The 18310-nt window shown below is 52.1% G+C and overlaps 7 non-coding genes across 7 annotated transcripts; 5 read left to right on the top strand and 2 right to left on the bottom strand.

The window, feature by feature from the left end:
* Positions 1–614: 614 nt before the first annotated feature.
* Positions 615–687, top strand: TRNAK-CUU (transfer RNA lysine (anticodon CUU)). Its single transcript has one exon. It is a non-coding gene; the product is annotated as a tRNA-Lys (tRNA).
* A 431-nt stretch (positions 688–1118) lies between these two features.
* TRNAV-AAC (transfer RNA valine (anticodon AAC)) lies at positions 1119–1191 on the top strand. Its single transcript has one exon. It is a non-coding gene; the product is annotated as a tRNA-Val (tRNA).
* A 4702-nt stretch (positions 1192–5893) lies between these two features.
* Positions 5894–5966, bottom strand: TRNAF-GAA (transfer RNA phenylalanine (anticodon GAA)). Its single transcript has one exon. It is a non-coding gene; the product is annotated as a tRNA-Phe (tRNA).
* Positions 5967–10387: 4421 nt separating this feature from the next.
* Positions 10388–10460, top strand: TRNAV-AAC (transfer RNA valine (anticodon AAC)). The gene has a single exon. It is a non-coding gene; the product is annotated as a tRNA-Val (tRNA).
* A 4432-nt stretch (positions 10461–14892) lies between these two features.
* TRNAF-GAA (transfer RNA phenylalanine (anticodon GAA)) lies at positions 14893–14965 on the top strand. The gene has a single exon. It is a non-coding gene; the product is annotated as a tRNA-Phe (tRNA).
* Positions 14966–16866: 1901 nt separating this feature from the next.
* TRNAG-UCC (transfer RNA glycine (anticodon UCC)) lies at positions 16867–16938 on the bottom strand. Its single transcript has one exon. It is a non-coding gene; the product is annotated as a tRNA-Gly (tRNA).
* A 430-nt stretch (positions 16939–17368) lies between these two features.
* On the top strand, positions 17369–17441 carry TRNAC-GCA (transfer RNA cysteine (anticodon GCA)). The gene has a single exon. It is a non-coding gene; the product is annotated as a tRNA-Cys (tRNA).
* The last annotated feature ends 869 nt before the right edge of the window (positions 17442–18310 follow it).

The raw sequence follows: 18310 nt of genomic DNA on the forward strand, positions 1-18310 counted from the left end.
GGGGATTTGTATATTTTAGGAAGGGTCCTGAGTCCTGGCTCCCAGCCACACACCTTGGCAGAAAGACCAATGGCCCCTGCACAAAGTGCATTGTGGGAATAAGAGTTGGGGCAGCAGGAAAGGGGCCGGCCCCTCAGTACCAGGGCACAGGCAGGAGAAGACGGGAGTGAATCCTGCTACCTCTGCCATGGCTTGGCCCAGGAGGGCTGGGGTCTAGCAGCTTTTCACCCCAGCTTTGTGGGAGGCCAGGTAGGAAGGGGCCTCTGGAGGCTCATAGCCCCCTGGCCTGCTGTGTCTGTGGAAAGGGGGGAAGAAGACACATACCTCTCACTGGGGAACATGGCGCATGGATCCCACTCACTCCTGCAGAAAATGAAACAGGCTGAGCATTTTGCAGACACCAGGCCAGAGTCCTTCTCCTGTCCCTGGAGAGATGGAAATGGGGCCGTTCCTTGTGGGGAAAGAAGTGGGTGTGTCGGGAGTGGGGTTCGAGTTCATACCTCTCCACAGACCAGAGCCCCAGTTAGGGGCAAGAAAGAGCCTTGAGTCAGTCAGTGGAGAACACTTGGCTCCTGTTCCCCTGAGATGGGATATTAGGAAACTTTTCCCACCCAGCCTGGCTAGCTCAGTTGGTAGAGCATGAGACTCTTAATCTCAGGGTCATGGGTTCAAGCCCCATGCTGGGCAATGCCCTTCCTTATCTCACATTCTCAGCCTGTGAGAAGTTGGCTCAGTTTTCACCAGGGTTTTAGAAAGAAAAAGTCTAGTCCTGGGGTCCAGCTTTAGTAGAACCAAAGAGAGAACCAACTGCAATTTCCATCTTCTGAGGAGAAGGGAAGAGGATTTTCTTCTCCTCAGTTCTAGCCACATCAACCCAGGGGGGAGAAAAAATAACCCTCCGCCCGCTGATTGTCCCCTGTCAGCTTCTGTAGCTTTACCTCCTTCCACAGCAGCTCCAGCTTTGGGCTACAAATCTCAAGGGGCTGGTGAGGAAATTAGGCACTTCCCTGAGAACAAGAGGTGGAGTGTTCACAAGGAGCATCCCCCTCCCCTGCAGAGCAGGGTGTTAGAAAGAGCTAGAAACAGAACAGTCAGCCAAGTTCCATCCCTTGAAATGTGTTTCTGTGGTGTAGTGGTTCTCATGTTTGCCTAACATGCAAAAAGTTCCTGGTTCAAAACCAGGCAGAAACACAGGGTCTTCTCTTATTGTGGTGCCCAGGTAACTGCAGCTGTTGCTGACCAGCCTGTTAATGAGCCCAACGCTCATGTGACAGAGGGGGGGGTAACGTCAGCTGATAATGCCCCTGGGTGCCAACCTGGGGAAGCCAGGTAAATGAGGCCGGGCAGCTGCTTGTGCCTTGGCCTCCCCGCCCTGGGGGGCTGGTGCATTGGGCTGGCTCTGCCTGCTGCCTCCCTTGTGTGACTTGCCCAGTGTAACAGGCCAAATGTCCGAAAAGCCTCTTCCAAAAAAAAAAAAAAAAAGCAGAAGAAAAAGCTGCACAAATTGGGTTTTGAAGTTTGCGTAGCTTTTCCCAGAAGAGCAGTGTAGAGCAGACATAGCCTGAGTGTTGCTCAGCATTGGTAGGAGACAGGGAGGGATAAAACAATCTAATGGCACCTGAAGCCTTTCAGAACAACTCCCAGCCCCAACCGCGAGAACCAGCCCTTCCCTCCATCCTCACTGGGGTCTGCTGGGAACTGTCTGGACTCAAGCCCACCCCAGTTTCACCCTAAGGATTGCCTGTTCTGTAAAAGCTGCGCCCTGGAAATGAGAAAGCAGCTAAAGTGACACTCGTGGGACTTGAACCCACAAACTTTGAATGTCTAGCTGGGCTCACATGAATCACTGCAGCTTAAAATAGTGATAGAAAAGTAGCCATGTTAGTCTAGGGTAGCTGAAACAAAATACAGAAAAAAACCAGTTTCTTGCCATTTCAACCAGAAAGGACATTATCTCAATGACTTAATTACCTGCATCCTGCTTCAAAAGCCTTTTAAAACTGCACTTTAAAGGGAATCCTCTGAACTGTTATTCATGCTAAAATTCGACACTTTACGGCGGGGTCCTAACAAAGACTCTAGTTATCTTACCCATTACAAAGATAGCTTCCCCAATTATCACCTCTAATATCATTAGCTCACAGACATTTACCTTCCCCTCCGCATCCCCGTTCTGTTCTGAAATTTGACTTGTCCTTTTCATATGTGTTCAGTTTTTTTAATTGTATCCTTTGATATATATGGTGGTGACAATTTTCTTCCACTATTTGATCTGAGGAAGTGGGTCTGGCGCACGAAAGCTCATCATCTAATAAACCATCTTGTTAGTCTTTAAAGTGCTACATAGTCCTGTATTTTGTTGCAGCTTAAAAGTCCAACATGCTTTCCATTGCACCACAGAGCCTGATATCTCCACTCTCTGCTTTGCAGCATGGCAATTGCTGGTGGCAAAGAAAGGGGAGCCAGGTCTGTCTCTTTTGGGAGAGCAGGTGGGAAGAGGGAGGGGGCCACTGAGCCCTGGACAGTGAAAATAAGGGATAAGAGCTGAGCTGCAGTTGGAGAATGTGGGCATCGATCCCACTGCCTCTCGCATGCTAAGCAAGCGCTCTACCACTTGAGCTAATTCCCCTGCTGCATTTATAGAGGCCTTCTTGGAGGCACTTCCCTTCTCCACAGCGACGTCTGTCATCTAGGTCAGTTAGTCATGGGAAAGGAGAAGGCTCCGAAAAGGCCTCAAGGGCAACTCTCAAGGAGACTCCCTGCAGCAAAGCCATGCGGGGGGGGGGGCCTCTGAGATGGCCCCTGCCCTGCAGCCTGTCCCACCTGGCCATTGTCATGGACTCTCTGTGAGGTCATCACCGCTCAACCTCCATTAGCCAATAAGCTGAGGGGCTGCAAAAGGCCCTTGTGATGTCACTGCCACACCCACCCCTGCCCTCCAGGGCTAATGTCCTGCCCCAGGCAGCCCCTTTGCCTGGCTGAGCTGCTCCCAGGGGTGAAAGTGACACATTTCTTACAGGGAGTCCTGGGAGATGAAGTAGCTGGAGGGAGCCAGGAGAGCAGAGGCCAGCCTGAGAGCTGAGAGTCAGAGGTGCCCACTGCACTTTCACACCACAGGTCCTATGGTGTAAGGGGCAGCACTCAGGACTCTGAATCCTGCAAACCTCAATTTCCATCTTCTGAGGAGAAGGGAAGAGGATTTTCTTCTCCTCAGTTCTAGCCACATCAGCCCAAGAAGCCCTCTTTTCTTACGTTTTGCCATAAATTTAGTTGCTTAAGAACGCGCGTGCAGTGTAGATGCTCCTCAAGTTTATGCACAAGAGCCTCTTCCACAACAATGGTGGCTCATTAGAAATGCAAATGAGGCTCACCCTCTCCATTGGCCACTTGCCACTGCTCCTACCGGCCGCCCGCCAGCCACTCCGTCCAGCCACCCCATCCATGCTGCTGTGGGTGCCAGTGTCTCACCACACTGTGAAATCAGACCAGAGATGGACACTGTCAGTAAACACTCATATTGGAAATGCTCCTCTGGAGAGCTGGGCTCCAGTCTGAGGCTCTTCCTGCCTCCTGCTTTCCCTTGGTTCCTGCCTGGCCCTGGGCCGCTTTCCTGCCAGCCCCACGGGGGCCAGGGGAAAAGCAGGGGGGTGGGTGCAAGGGCCACATTTGTGGGCATCAGGTGGCACCAAAAGAAACGCTCCCTGTCGGCCTGGCTGGAACATGGCGCCACTTGAGCATGTTGTTAGCACCAACGTGCTCCCCTGGCCAGTCTGAGCGGGGAGCCAGGGACGGTCCCTGCAAACCTGGGGCCAGTGGCCAAGGCTGCTGCTCTTGTGTCTGTGCTGGGACCCCCTGGGCCTCAGGAGCGCTAGAGATGTGGGGCAGCTCTGTCCTCCCAGCCTGGGGCTGCCTGTCTGGGTGACGCCCTCACACACTCTGGCCCCTCCTTCCCCTCCTGGGACAGGGCTCCTGCTGTTCCTTGGCCAGTCAGCCTGGCCTGATGCGCATTCCCTTGAGCACCACGGGGGCAAGAGGCAGAGCCTGGCACCTGCTGGGACCAAACAAGAGGGCATCAGGGGCAGCAGCAAGAAACATGAAACCTCAGCATCCTGCAAGCCCAGGGTCCCAGCACATCCCAGCCACCCACTGAGCAGCAGCAGACACCCAGTGTGAGGGGTAAGAAACGGTCTCATGAACCTAAGAACCTAAGGGGAAGGAAAACAAAGCAGTGGGAGTGGAAGGGTTCTGCAGCCAAACAGTGGCAGGTCCCAATGAGATTTGAACTCAGCTTGCAGGACTCCCCAGGGCTAAGGGCTGTTCCTTACACCATGGGACCTGCACCAACCACCACTCCCTCAGCTGGAGCACCAGCTCATGCCCACTGGGACCAGCTTTGCTTGTTTTCTTTCCACTCAGAGCCCCCTTCTTCTCCTGGGCAGCAAAGGGCATCCCAGGGATGCCCTGAGACAGACACAGGACTCTGCCTCCCCATAAGCAGCCCCACCCCACAGGATTTGGCAGAACAAGGGGCAGTGGGGGGGGGGGGGACTCTCCTCAACCCCTGAGCTTCTGGTCTGCCTCCCTCAGCTTGGCTTCCATTCCTGCCTTGCTTCCTCCTTGGACCAGCAGGAAGAGCTGACCCCATACCTAGCCTCCCAGGCACAGGTTGGGCAGCATGAGCTGCGCTTTCTTGGTCACCAAGGGGAGCTGCAGTGAAAGCAGACACACTGTTTCTGCCTGGTTGTGAACCAACGACCTTTTGCATGTTAGGCAAACATCATACCCACTACACCACAGAAAGCTACGAAAGTGCTTATCTTGGCTAACTATTCTGTTACTAACTCTTTTTCCAGCACCATGATGGGGAGGGGAAAACACCTTTTCATGGAAAATTGCTGTGAGCTTTGAGTCTGGCAATTAATCTGTATAATTAGTATAAACAATTAGTAACACACATACTAAATGGAAACAAATCTGCCTACAACAAGTCACAGCTGGAGAGCTCTCTAAAAACATCCACTCCATGTAGAGCCACAAATGGGATGTTAGAAATTATTTTTAAAGGCCTTGACAATAAGACAGTGACTATCATATTACATCTCTGTAAATCCATGCTGTGCCCACAACTTGAGCACTGACTGGAAATGTGGTTGCCTTACCCCCCGCCCCCAACAAAAAACCCATACCTTGGCATTGGAAACTTCAGACAAGCACAACAAAAATGATGAAAGGTTTGGATCAGCTGCCACATGAAGAGAGATTGGAACTTTTCATCTTAGAAAGATGGAGACAGAGTGGAAATAAAATAGAGGTCTATAAATCATGGCTGTTTTGAGACTGTAAATAAGCAAAGGTATTTTTCTTGTTCCCATAATAGAAGAACTAAGGATGCATCATGATATTAGCAGGTTGAAAACAAACAAAAGGAACAATTTCTTCACACAACGCACAGTCAACCTGTGGAACTCCTTGCCAGAGGATGTTGTGAAGACCAGGACTATAGGGACATGTGTATACTTGGAAACTATTTTGAAATTGCTTAAATCAACATAATAACTTCCAGTCTAAGAAAATAGAAATAGCGTGTCCTCAGTATGGGGAAGCCTCAGATTTAGTCCGAGGCAGGCTCTGTTACTGTTCATTTCTGGGGGCATGGAATTAAAAACAGAGACGCAAGGCTGGGAGCAGCTGAAGCCAAGAGCCCTGTTCTACTGTGTCAACAATCTCTGAGGTGACATGAAATCCCCTCTCCCACTTCTAACCCTGAAATATCATCAACTTTATTATGTCATTCCCAGCCTCTTGATACAACCTTTGAACTCTGACTGCAGATATTGGCCTGCCAGAGATGGAGAGATGACAAAACAGACTAAGCCACATTGACTAAGGCTTCTGTCAAAGCCCGGGATTGAACCAGGGACCTTTAGATCTTCAGTCTAACGCTCTCCCAACTGAGCTACTTTGGCAACGGCTGCAAGCTCTCTGAGGCCCATGTTTCTCTCAGGCATATTTTTCTCTCAGCAGAATACAAGAGAGATGCTGCTGCCAGTGGACCTGCAAGGCAAGATGAGCTTTGCCTGCCCCCCTCAGCCTGACTTGCACTTGGCCCCATTCCTGCCTTTCTTCCCGGGGTGTCCCAGTGGCTGAAAGGGACTGTGGCTGCCAATGCAGGGAAGAAGATGGGTGGCGGGTCATGTTCCCTCTGAGATTTTCCATCCATGGGTGGAGTGAGTTTCATAATGTGCACCACTAGTGAGGTCGTTTGCGCTTGTGCGGATGTGCGCTACTGTGGTACCCGCCAGTTGCTTACAAACAGCTTAGCTAAATATAGCTTGATAATTGTATAGAAGAAAAATACTGAAACAAGGGATGTCATTCCCAGCCTCTTGGTACAGTCTTTGAACTCTGACTGCAGGACTAGGTCTACACTGGCGGGTTCTTGCTCAAGAAATCTTAAAACCGGCCCCTTCTCCTGTCACTGGAAAGATGGAAATGGGGCCGTTCCTTGTGGGAAAAGAAGTGGGTGTGTCAGGAGGGGGATTTGAGCTCAAACCTCCCCACAGACCAGAACCCCCCACTGGAAGCAAGAAAGAGCCAAGTCAGGAAGTTGAGAGCACTTGGCTCCTGCTACCCTGTCATAGGGGCATGAAAAGACTTGGTGTAGCCAGTCTGGGTAGCTCAGTTAACAAAACAACATAAGGCTCTTAATCTCAGGGTTATGGGCTCAAGCCCCATCTGGGTGATGCCCTTCTTTAACTCACATTCTCAGTCTACAAGCAATTCACTCTCAGTTTTCACCAGGGTTTTAGAAAGAAAAAGTCTAGTCCTAAAATCCAGCTTTAGTAGAACCTGAGAGAGAACCAACTGCAATTTCCATCTTCTGAGGAGAAGGGAAGAGGATTTTCTTCTCCTCAGTTCTAGCCACATCAGCCCAGGGGGGGGGAAGAAAAAATAACCCTCCGCCCGCTGATTGTCCCCCGTTAGCTTCTGTAGCTTCACCTCCTTCCACAGCAGCTCCAGCTTTGAGCTACAAATATCAAGGGGCTGGTGAGGAAATGAGGAGCTGGCAGCTCGGGTTAGTGGATTCCCTGAGAACAAGAGGTGGAGCGTTCACAAGGTGCAGTCCCCTTTTAGAAAGAGCTAGGAACAGAACAGTCATCCCAGTTCCACCAGCACCAAAGTGTGTTTCTGTGGTGTAGTGATTAGCATGTTTGTATAACACACAAAAGTTCCCTGGTTCAAAACCAGCCAGAAACCCAACATCTTCTCTTATTGCTAGTGCCCAGGTAAGTGCAGCCTATGCCTGCGATGAGCCCAACTCCCACGTGACAGAGAAAGGTGATGTTAGCTGATAATGCCCTTTGGTGCCAGCCTAGGAAGGGGAGATGAATCAGGCCAGGCAACTGCTGGAGGCTTGTGGTTTGGCCTCCCCTGCCCTGGGAGGCTGGTGCATTGGGCCGGCTCTGCCTGCTGCCTCCCTGCTGCCTCCCGACAGGCCAAATGTCGGAAAAGCCTCTTCCAAAAAAAGCAGCATAAAATGTTGCACAAATTGAGTTTTGAAATGTGCGTAGGTTTTCCAGAAGAGCAGTGCAGTGTAGACACTGCCTGAGTGTTGCTCAGCACTAGTAGAGACAGGGAGGGACAAAATGGTCTAACGGCACCTGCAGCCTTTCAGAACAACCCCCAGCCCCAACCCCAAGAACCAGCCCTTCCCTCCATCCTCACTGGGGTCTGCTGGGAACTGTCTGGACTCATTCCACCCCAGTTTCACCCTAAGGATTGCCTGGTCTGTAAAAACTGCCCTGGAAATGAGAAAGCAGCTAAAGTGACACTCATGGGACTGGAACCCACAATCTTCAAATGACTTGGTGGGTTCACTTTAACTATTGTAGCTTAAAAGTGCAACATGTTTTCTATTGCACCACAGAGAGTGCTGAATTTGAGATCTCCATTCTCTAGAACAGGGGCTGGACTTGATGGCCTTCTGAGGTCTCTTCCAGCTCTATGGTTCTATGACTCTCTGCTTTGCAGAATGGCAATTGCTGGGGGAAAGGAAAGGGGAGCCAGGTCTGTCTCTTTTGGGAGAGCAGGTAGGAAGAGGGAGGGGGCCACTGAGCCCCAACAGTGAAAATAAGGGATGAGAACTGAGCTGCAGTTGGAGAACATGGGCATTGAGTGCTCACTTCACATGTGAGAGGCAGTGGGATCGATGCCCACATTCTCCAGTGGTAAAGATTTGCTCTTTCTTTTCCACAGACAGAGCCAGCCAGGGGCTGTTTCCAAGGGGTCCTTCTCTTCCCATAAGGCAATGGGCTGGTTTCTGCAGTGCAGGGGGTGTCACATTTGCCTCACAGGGAGCAGTTCCCTGGCTAAAAGTCAGGCAGGCAAAGTCCAGCCTGTAACACCCAGCAGAGGGGATTTGCCTGCCTGGGGAGAGTGGGAATAGACCAGCACTTGGGAGCTTGGCTGCCAGCTGCTTAGCACATCTGGACACAGAAGAATCCCAAGACTTGGTTCTGCCAGGCTCCAGTTTCCCCTCTTCTGTTTCTTTTCAGCTCCCTGCAAACTGCCTCCCAGCTGTGGGTGAGGCTGATTGTGTGTGAAACCAGCCGCGCTTTGGATGATTTTGTTAATTGTTTAAAAAGCCTTATGCACCTCTTCTGCCTGGGGAGGTGTCTGTAATAGACGCCTAGTGTGACATCACCCTGGGGTTTTACCCCTTTAACCTCACCCAGAGAGTCCCGACAAGTCCACTCCTGTGTCAAGTGTTCACATGTCTCATATCTGAGGAAACTCCTCCTCCCTTTTTCCTGCCAGTCCTTCCCGAGCAAGCTCTATCCTTCTGTGCCAATATACCAATAAGTGTATTATCCCACCACATCCCTGTGATACCAACTTCCTGCTTATTACCCATAGTCCTGTGTGTCTATACGAGCATCTAAGACACAGATTAGATTTTGCTTCCCAGTGGTTCCGCATCCTTCCTTTACCTCTGCTGTTACAGCCCCTGCTGTCTCCCATTTCTGGCCCATCTCCCAGGTGTCCATGTTGTTCACTTACCTCTGGGCTTTGGGCACCTGCCCCCATCAAACCTAGTTTAAAGCCTCCTCACTAGGTGAGCCAGTCGGCACCCAAATACTCTTCCCTTCCTCAACAAGTGAACCCCACCCCTGCTGAGCAGCCATTCCTGCAACAGCATCCCATGGGCAAGGAAGCCAAAGCCCCCTGCCCACGGAGCTGCAGCTTTCTGTGCCCAGGAAGCCAGACACCGCTTGGGCTCGATGGCTGTGGGGAATGGGGAATGGCTGCACTTTGGGAGTCAAAAGTGTTGTGTGGAAACATAAAGAGCCATTTTAAAAAGGTTTTGGAGGAGGGCACTATGGCTTAGTTGGCTAAAGCACCTGCCTCATAAATGAAAGATCCTGGGTTCAAGTCCCTGTGGCGCCTTTCTAGGACACAGAAGAGGCCTCCCCTGGCCACCCATGGAACTGCTGGTTCAGAAAAAGGCTGATTGGGGAGGAGTGTTGGGAAGAAGGAAACCACAACCCTGGAGCAGGTGCAGAGGCTGCTGTGAGTGACAGGCAGGGCTCTGACTGCACTTACTGAGACAGAAAAGCCAGCCCCACACATCCTTGTGATTTCCTGAGGAGCTCAGAGCCTGAGGGTGAAACCTCTGCAGCCATGGAGAGTCAGGGTCTGTGGGCATCAGGAGCTTTTCACCTGTGGGGGAGAAACCTCTTGTGGTTTCTTTCTTTTCCACTCAGCCTTTTTCCTGAACCAGCAGTTCCATGAGAGGCCAGGAGAGGCCTCTTCTGTGTCCCAGAAGGGCATAAGTAAATGTGAGCAAAGGCTGAACAAGGTACCAGTGGTAACTGAACCCAGGTGCTGTTGTTTATTAGATAAGTGCTTTAACCAGCTAAGCCACGGTGCCCTACTCAGACCCACCTCTAAACTGTTCTACTGTATGGTCCCAGACAACACCATTGTCTCACAAATTTTGGCCATTCCCCATTTCCCTCCTGCCTTCCCACCCTGGTGGTGTCTGGCTCCCTGGGCACAGAAGGCTACAGCTCAGTGGGCAGAGGCTCTAACGTGCACATCTCCCCCAGCACCTGGGACTGTGGCGTTGCCTTTGAGGTTCTACAGGGTTGTGGGAGGGAGAAACGCAGCAAACTTTGATTTTCTGGCTTGTAAACCCCTTGGTCTCAGGGTTTAGGTTGGAGTCCCCAGGTGGGGGCCCGGCCTCCTTCAGTTTGGTCCCTTCCTGAGAGCACAAAATTGACAACAGAGAATTCCTTTGCCCCGCAGCAATCTCTGTTGGCCAAAGGGTTAGCAACCGAATATTTGCCCAAGCATAAGTGCAGTAGCAGAAAACTTTTGTATTTGTGTTTCTGTGGTGTAGTGGTTATCACGTTTGCCTAACAGGCAAAAGGTGCCTGGTTCAAAGCCAGGCAGAAACACAGCATCTTCTATTATTGCACTTCCCCTGGGTGCCCACAAGGCAATTCCAGGGCCTGCCACCGGGTGCAGGGTTTGGCAGCATGTGTGCTGGCTTTCAGGAGCTTGTGGGAGACAGCTCAGCAGGTTAGGCTGAGATAGGAGGACGCGGAGGGGGAGGCCTGAGACTTCTCAGTGGTGCCTTGCCTGAGACCAGGTCATTGCAGCCACGCAGTCCAGGGCCCACCCTGGAAGTGCCACTACTGTGGCTGTGCACCTTCGGGGCAGTGTGGCTGTCACCTTTGGGGCAAGTGGACACAAAGCCACATAAAGTCCTGCCTCATGCCCAGACCCCAGCCACCCCATTCCCCTCCCTTTCTTCTCACCCAGCACCCCCAGCTTCCTTTGACACCCTCCCTTGTTCCTGCTCCCCCACCCTGCTCCTTTATCCACATTGCTTCTGCTCCCTTTCTCCTGGCCACACACGGCTCCTTGGCGCTTCTCAAGACAGGCCCTGCAAGGAGCCACCAGGGCAGGAACCAGCCCTTGGTGCTCAGCTTGCACCGGATCTGGTAGTTTCCCACCACATCTCACCTGAGAAGAGGTGACTTGTTCTCCTTCCTTCTGACCTTACGTCTCCGCTCCCTTCAAAGGTCTCCGCTGCCTCGGGACCCACCTCCTCAGGGCGCTGCCCCTCTGCCCCTGGGCTGGGAGCGGGAGACTCCACAGTCTCTGCACGTGGTCTGAGAAGTCTCCCTGGGACTCGTCTGTTGATGGCGTTAGTCAGCCCGATGGCCAGCTGGATCCATTCCATACCGCTGCCCGAGAGGGAGCTTTACAAGTGCCCAGTGTCCATTGGTATTTCCTGGGGCTCTGTGTAGGGGATTGGGCTTGGCCATCTTTTCCACGGGAAAAGCCTCTTCTTTGGAACAGCAGCTCACACGAGTTCATGGAACTTCTTCTTCTCAGCTTGGGAAAGGGACGACTCAGGGGCGATGGGACAGAGGTTTATGTAATGATGACGGGGTGCAGAAAGCAATAAGAATTTTTTTTCTCCTACTGAAGACCCCCAGTGAGAGAATGAAACTGGTAAGTAACCAAATGAAAAATAAACCAAAAGGAAGCATTTTTGCACCCAGTGGAACTCCTTGCCAGTGGATGCTGTGAAGGTGAAATCTACAAGAAGATCCAAAACAGAACTGGATAATTTAATGCAGGAAAGGTCAATCAATGGCGTTTAACCTGGATGGACAGGGAAGGTGTCCCTAGCTGGTATATTCTAGAACCTAGGAATGGGCGACAGGAAGGATCACTTAATGATTGTCTGTCCTGAGGATTCCCACTGGGCAATGGAATTGGCTGCTGTTGTGAGACAGGATCCTGGGCTAGTTGGGCAACTGGCATGGCCCAGTCTGGCTGTTCTGATGTTCTATTTGGTTTCTGTTCTTGTCCCCTCTGGGCAAGGGAGAATGGACCCTCGTCCTGAAGGGAACAGAAAGTGGCCTGTGAAAGGCTAGTGTAGGTAAGGAAAGGTGCTTTTTTTTGTTGTGTATCCCTGATGGTGTAGTGGTTAGGATTCAGTACTTTCACGGCTAACACTTGGGTTTGATTCCCAGTTGGGGAAACCAGCCTCAGTTCTCACATGACAGCTGCCTATTTGTTCATCTTACCTCATTGTTACAGCAGCTGTGACCCAAGAAGTTCACTCAGGGCTCCTTTCCCACCTCTCTCTCTGTCATGGCTCCTTCCCCACTCTGGCATGATAAATGCAGAAGTGGGGGCCAGCAAGTGTACCCCAAAGCCTTATCTACCAGGCTTTGGTATAAAATTTCCCCCCAAGATCTTAAAACCCTAGATCTTGGGAATAAAACTTCCGCTGCCACCACCCAAATGTTGATAAAGAAATCAGGGGAAAGATCATTTGGGAAATCTTACCCCTAAAACAAAAATCAGCGCATACAATTAACCACTGCCAGGTTCATAAAAAGAAAAGAAAGAACTTTTATTATTACAACAATATTCCTGTTGCAAACATAATGACTAGATAGGGAGGTAACAAAATATACTCATGGAGAAACTCCATGGGCCTAGAACTTAGTTACAAAGAAAAGCCAAAACATCTTTTAAACAGTGCCAGATCTCAGATCCCATACCCAATCCATAAAACAATAAAACCTAACGAAACTACCTAAACTTTACCCTACTTACAGAAAATGAAGAATGGTGTCTTGGAGAGAGAGACATGCTTGTCCCTCTCTGTAGCTGCAGAGAACTCTCCCAGAGAGACAAAAGGACAAAGGAAAAACCCAAATTCCTTTGTCCCAGTTTGAAAAATCCCACCTACATTCTTATTGGTCACTCCACCTGGCTAGGTGTAGTTAACCCCTTAATCCCCAGGCTGCTGGCTAATCCTCATAATCATGACACCCTCACTGCCAAGACAGCACCTGCCATTTTCACAAGCCCTTCAGAAGGGGCAGAGCTGGTCACTCATACTGCTCCTCCTGCCCCTCCCCTCTCCTGTGTTGGCAGCCCTGGCAGCCCTGCAGGAAGCCCAGCACAGTGTCAGGTCGGCACAAGATCCATTGGTTCAGTTTGGTTGTTGAAGGAGACAACCCAGAACTGGCTCCAGCTCCCACTCAGTAACCTGGGGAAATGACCCACCAGGCCTGGGCCCCTTGGAGAGGCAACGATTCCCCACTGGCCAGGGCAGAGCCTCCCTCTCACACAGTCATGGAGGCTTCTCCCCCTGGTCCTGCCTCCCCCTTCACTCAGCTCTCACTGCTCGGTGCTGCCAGGGAGGGGCCTCACTGCGAGAGCCGCCTGGGCAGGTTCCTGCCACAGAGACATGTCCCAGAGCAGGACGGATGCTCAGACCGACACTGAGTGTTGCTCAGTGCTGGGGTGAGACAGGGAAGGACAAAAGGGTCTAACGGCACCTGCAGTCTTTCAGAACAGCCCCGAGTCCCACCCCCAAGTACCAGCCCTTCCCTCCACGCTCGCTGGGCTCCACCAGGCACTGCCTGGACTCTGGCCTCCCCGGTGCCAGCCGAAGGGCTCTGGAGAAGACATGGCAGCTCTGTGGAAGGATCTGGGAGGGGTGTGGGTTCAGGTGGGGGGCAGAGGATTTGGTTTACGTGGGGCACCAGTGCATTGAGGGAAGGGGGGGCTGGGGTGCCAGAGGCAGGCTCTGGCTGGGAGACTTACCTGGCTCACTCCCGGCCAGTAGCCCAGCACATTTCTCAGGCAGCCTGCCCTGCCCCCACACAGGCTGCAGGGGCCATGTGGGTCAGTGAATAAGAGCCTGAGTGGAGGGGGGATGGTGCTTCACATGGCCAGAAACCAGCCAATGGGATTGTGTGCCAGGAGCAGGGATACTAAAAGCTTCACTCAGCTCTCAGGGTTTGTCTACACAGTGCACTTGTTTTTCAATAGCTTGTTTCAAAGTAACACGTCCACACTGCAGGGAAGCCTCGACTTAGAGCCCCAGGAGGCACTGGGGAGTAAGTACTTTGACTGGCCCTGGGCAGGAGCTATTTCGAAATAGCTGCAGTGGAGTAGCCACTCTGACTATTGCAAAATAGCTATGTTGGAAGAGGCGCTATCCCTCGGGCAATGGGGTTTACAGATTTGGAACTAAGCCGCGGTGGCTTTTGGGGTGAGTGAGTAGGAAGAGGGAGGGGCCACTGCAGCCACTTGGCCCTCTGCTTGCAAAAACAAAAAAACAGGAAACTGCTAGTCACTGAAGAATGTGGGTATCAATACCACTACCTCTTGCTTGCTAAGCAATTGCTCTACCACTTGAGCTAATTCCTCCACTGTCAATTTAGTGAATCTTTCAGTGACTCTTCCCTTCTCCACAGGGACATCTTCTAGGTCAGTTAGTCGTGGGAAAGGAGAAGGCTCCAACAAGGCTCCTCCTCACACTCATTCTTGTGACTCCCATTCTCCCTCTGACCTCAGGAGCAGATCTCAAGGAGACTCCCTGCAGCAAAGCCATGGGCGGGGGGGGGGGGGGGGGGCTCTGAGATGGCCCCTGCCCTGCAGCCTGTCCCACCTGGCCACTGTCATGGACTCTCTGTGAAGTCATCACTTCCCAACCTCCTTTAGCCAATAAGCTGAGGAGCTGCAAAAGGCCCTTGTGATGTCACTGCCACACCCACCCCTGCCCTCCCAGGCTAATGTCCTGCCCCAGGCAGCCCCTTTGCCTGGCTGAGCTGCTCCCAGGGGTGAAAGTGACACATTTCTTTCAGGGCCTGTTCTATTGGGCAGCATCCCTTGGGCCGGGGGAGGTTCAAGGCAGAACCAAGGGGGGTTTCAGTAAAGCTACATGTGAATGGGTCCATCTAGCAACCCCTGCCAGCCACACACACAGGGGGAGGTTTTTGTTCAAGTGCAACATGCAGTGCAGACATATGTTGTAGGGGCTGGGTGGGATAGCCAAAAGTGTCAGGTGCCAAAGTAGCTCAGTGGGTAGAATGTTAGACTGAAGATCTAAAGGCCCCTGGTTCAATCCCAGGCTTTGGCAAAAGCCTTTGTTCCTGAGGCTTGTCCCTTCTTTGGCTCCTCTGTGAATAGCCCAGCTGTACCTCCTGGAAGGGCCTTGTCTGCCCTGTTGCTCCACCTAGGAGCCAGCAAGTCCTGCCCCTCCTCTGCCAGGGAAGGGAAAAGGAGCTCTCCTTAGAGCAGCATGGAGCCAGCCCCCTCGGAACACCTGCCCTTGCGCTGCCAGCTGAGCTATTGAAGCACCTCTCTCCCTGCTGCTTTGTCCATCCTGGCAGGAACAGAATCCTGGACTCACCCAATCAGGCTGGTGCCCAGTAACCACAGACAGATGTGCACATCCGCACGCTGGCAGCAGCTGTTGTGGGACTCTGTAAATCCACCACTAGACCTGAGTCCCCACATGCCAGGCAGCCCGAGGGAGGGCTCTGGGGTCTCAAGCAGAACAGAGTCTCGGACAGGGGGGCTCTCAGCAAACTGGGCTTTCAGAGCACAGGGGAAGTTTGGGGGTTGGTTGCTTGTCTCCTTACTTTGTCCCATTTCCTGTCTCTTTTCCTGAGCTGACCCAGAGGCTAAAAGGCTGAAAGGGACGGTGCTGCTGATGGGTGGGGGGGGGGGGGAGAAGAAGGACCCGGCAGAAAGAGGGGCCACCCAGAAATTGCTCTGATGAGGCCATCACCGGTGGCCTGTGGGCCTAGGCGAGCTAGGCAGCTGCCTAGGGCACCGCTAGCCCGGGCGCCCGATGATGACGTCACGGCCATTGACCACAGTGCAGGCAGGGTCCCCGAATGCGCTGCCCCGCCTAGGGTGCCATCTGTTGCAGCCAGCCTCCGGCCGCTCCTGGAGACCATAACATGTGAAGGGGGAATTTTCACTGCTTCTGTCCTTTGGGGTGGAATCCCAGCTCCCCCAGGGTTCAATGCAAGAAGACAGCCCAGCAGGGACTGAAACCCACTGCTCCATATGAGGTTTGAACTCACAACTTTAGCCTGTCTTTTGGGTGCATTGTCTTATAAGTACCCAGTGCTGACCAATTGCACCACTAGAGCCACTTTTGAAAGATCTTTCTACAAAGTCCTTAGATTGAAAAAGTCAAGAAGCACAAAGTAGAATTGGAGGAGAGGGGCAAGAAGATTGACTCTCAGATTTGCACAAACCAACACCTCACCAGCAGGCCACACTGAGATTTGAACTCAGATTGCAGAAATTAAAGTCCTGCCGCTTACATCATGGAACCATCACACAGCCCCATGTTTGAGTTTCTCAGCTGGTAGCTGATACTCTGCTCTCTTTGCTTTTTCCATTCAGTGGCTTCACCTCTCCAGACCCTGCCCATCTGTATGTGGTCTCAAGGGAACTATCTGGCTCCCTCTCCGGCAGAGGAAGGAGAAATGTTGCCATGTGTTACACATGTTGGCACCGTACAGACCCCGGTCCTGGGTCCCCTGCCCTGAGCTCCATGGGACAGGGAGAAACTCCAGGAGATAGTTCTCCTGGGATCACGTCGCACATGGATCCAAAGGATGAGGGGACCCAGACTCACCCTGTGGCCAGGGATGTGGGTTCCTAGAAGCTCCCACCTAGAAAGGAGGACTCAGCTGCAGGGGAGAGGGGGTTGCCAGGAAGAAACTGGGGAGGAATTGGATGGCAGAGGAGTTGCAGAAGTTTCTGGGAGGGGGCAAGTGCAACTTCTTGGCTCTTGGGTTAAGTTCAAGAGCAGCAAAGGAGCTGCTGGACACTCCGCATGGCCCATGGGAAAGAGCTGTTCTCATGTTTCAGGTGGTCAAGTGTAGCTTCTCCGCTATTTGGCTGTGATCAAGCACTTCCTGCCTATTGGCAAACAATGGTGAAAGTCCCAGCAGTGGGACCCACTTGTGCCATTAAAGTGATAACTCTGTAAGGAGCTTCATCACTCCGTTGTCATTTTGCATTGGCTGGGAATTGAACCCAGGTCAACTGCTTGGAAGGCAGCTATGCTCACCACTATACCACCAATGCCTGTGCCTGTTTCCTGCAATGGTTGTGGAATCTGGGATGGAGACACCTGGGCGGCAGCAGCTGCAGCTTCAGGACAACAACCCTGATGACCAGCAGCGCCAGGATGAGGATTCCAGGAATGCTATGACCCTCGCCCTGGAACCAGTCCCCCAGATGCAGGAGGCCTCCCAAACATCTTCGGGCACACGGGAGGGAACATCAGGTGAGTGCTGTGAGGTTGCAACACACACAGGGCAGGGAGGCAGGAGCACAGGGGATGATGCACTATCGTGAAGTGTCATGCTGATCGTAGGTGGGGGGACACCACACATGACCGACCCCATAGAGGGCCGTCCTCCCCCCGCCATCTGTGCAAGGCACCACCTGCTCCTGCAGACAGTACTGCCAGAGAGTAATTTCCCAAAACTTGAGGTAAAGACAGAAGGGAAATGGGGATGTAGCTCAGTGGTAGAGTACTTGACTGCAAATCAAGTGGTCCTTGCTTCAATTCCTAAGTGTCCCCTTAAGAGGTTGAGCAACTTCACTTAAACCTTTGCAGCTCCATGTGTCACATTTTGGATTTCTGTTGTGCAGGGATTCTTAAACTGACCACAAACCCCTAATGTGTTCCTGCGTCAATGCATGTAAACCAGGCAAACTCATCTCTCAACTGAAACCAGTTCAAACCTGCTGTGTGTCTGGTTTCTATTCCCATCAATTAAACAAGGCTGAGATCTGAATGCCTATTGGCAGGTCCTTGGTCTCCATGGGCTGTGCTGTGCAGAAGAACAAGAACCACGCCTAGCGGGGGAGGAATGGCCACAATCAATCTTATGGAGTTTGATTTAGCAAGTCCAACTAAGACTCACGAAATCAGATCCAGAGGGTACTCCACCAGCGTCCAGTACTTCTGCTCTTTGCTTCCTTTGGGTTCCCGCAGCAGGGACACAGCCAGGCTCAAGTGAAGGAAGCCAACTCTCGCTACGTAGGGTATGTTTACACTTGCACCCTCTTTTCAAAAAGGGATGCAAATGTAAAGATTCAAAACTGTAAATGAAGCTGGGATTTAAATATCCCGCACTTCATCTGCATAATCACATGATGGTGCTATTTCAAAATAAAAAGGCTGTGTAGATGCAGTTATTTCTAAAGAAAACCCTTCTTCCAAAATAACCATTACACCTCATTTTATAATGGATAAGTCACACAAGGGAGGCAGCAGGAGAAACCCACCCCATCACACAACCTCCAGGGCAGGGGAGGCCACACCACATGCCTCCCATAGGTGCCTGGCCTGACTCATCTTACTTCCCCAGGCTGGCACCCAGGGGCATCCTCAGCTGTATCACCTCCCTCCCCGCCCCCGCCCCCGCCCCCCATCACATAGGAGTTG

Source organism: Pelodiscus sinensis, chromosome 31, assembly GCF_049634645.1.
Source record: "Pelodiscus sinensis isolate JC-2024 chromosome 31, ASM4963464v1, whole genome shotgun sequence".
Classification (NCBI taxonomy): domain Eukaryota; kingdom Metazoa; phylum Chordata; order Testudines; family Trionychidae; genus Pelodiscus; species Pelodiscus sinensis.